Raw genomic sequence first — 1295 nt, 5'->3', positions numbered from 1 at the left:
CTCCCTGCCTTCTTTCTTCCCTTCCTCTTTTTCTTTCTCCCTCCCTTGTTACTTATTTCCTCCGTCCCTCCTCCTCTTCCTCCCTCCCTCCTTCTCTCCTCCCTTCCTTCTTTCCTTCCTCCGTCCTTCCTTCCTTCCTTCCCTTCCTTCTCTTCCTTCCATCTGTTCTTCCTCCCTCCCTCCTTCTCTCCTCCCTTCCTTCTTTCCTTCCTCCAACCCCCTTTCTTCTTCCTTCCTTCCTTCTTTCTTCCCTTCCTTCCTTCTCTCCTTCTCTCTTTCTTTCCTCCCTCCTACCTTCCTTCCTTCCTTCTTTCCTCCGTTCTTCCTCCTTCCTCCCTCCTTCCTTCCTTCCTTCCTTCCTTCCTTCCTTCCTTTCAATGAGTGTCCTATAAAGGGTGAGGTTATATGAGATTATAAAGCCCCAACTGGGGAGGACTGTTTTATTTATCCATATTTGATATTTGCTGTCTACCCAATGTTCCTCAAAAAGATGATTGTTTCCTAATTAAACAACAACTGGTAGCCCTTCTGATACACATTATCTTTAATGTCTCTAAGGGAGGAAGGAAGGAAGGATGGAAGGGAGGAAGGAGGGAAGGAAGGAAGGAAGGATGGAAGGGAGGAAGGAAAGAAGGAAGGAAGGAAGGAAGGAAGGATAGAAGGGAGGAAGGAAAGAAGGAAGGAAGGGAGGAAAGAAGGAAGGATCGAAGGAAGGAAGGAAGGATGGACAGAGGAAAGAAGGAAGGGCAGAGAAAAGAAGGAAGGAAGGAAGGAAGGAAGGAAGGGAGGAAAGGAAGGAAGGAAGGAAGGATGAACAGAGGAAAGAAGGAAGGGAGGAAGGTAGGGGGAGGAAAGAAAGAGAGAAGGAGGGAGGAAGGAAGGGAGGAAGAGGGAAGGAAGGAAAGGATGGAGGAAGGAAGGAAGGAGGGAAGGAAGGAAGGAAGGAAGGATGGACAGAGGAAAGAAGGAAAGGAGGAAGGTAGGGGGAGGAAAGAAAGAGAGAAGGAGGAAGGAAGAAGGAAGGAAGGAAAGGAGGAAGGAAGGGATAGAGGAAGGAAGGATGGAAGGGAGGAAGGAAGGAAGAGGGAAGGAAAGAAGGTAGGAAGGAGGAAGGAAGGAAGGAAAGGAGGAAGGTAGGGGGAGGAAAGAAAGAGAGAAGGAGGGAGGAAGAAGGAAGGAAGAAAGAAAGGATAGAAGGACAGAGGAAAGAATCAATGAAGGAACTTCCTTCATTCATTACTTCTTGTCTTATTACTTTGACACCCCTGCTTTAGGGGAAGGGAGGCAAACAGGAG

The sequence above is a fragment of the Scomber japonicus genome, chromosome 23, assembly GCF_027409825.1.
Source record: "Scomber japonicus isolate fScoJap1 chromosome 23, fScoJap1.pri, whole genome shotgun sequence".
In the NCBI taxonomy this organism is placed as follows: Eukaryota; Metazoa; Chordata; class Actinopteri; order Scombriformes; family Scombridae; genus Scomber; species Scomber japonicus.
Note: the sequence above shows the minus strand (reverse complement) of the source record.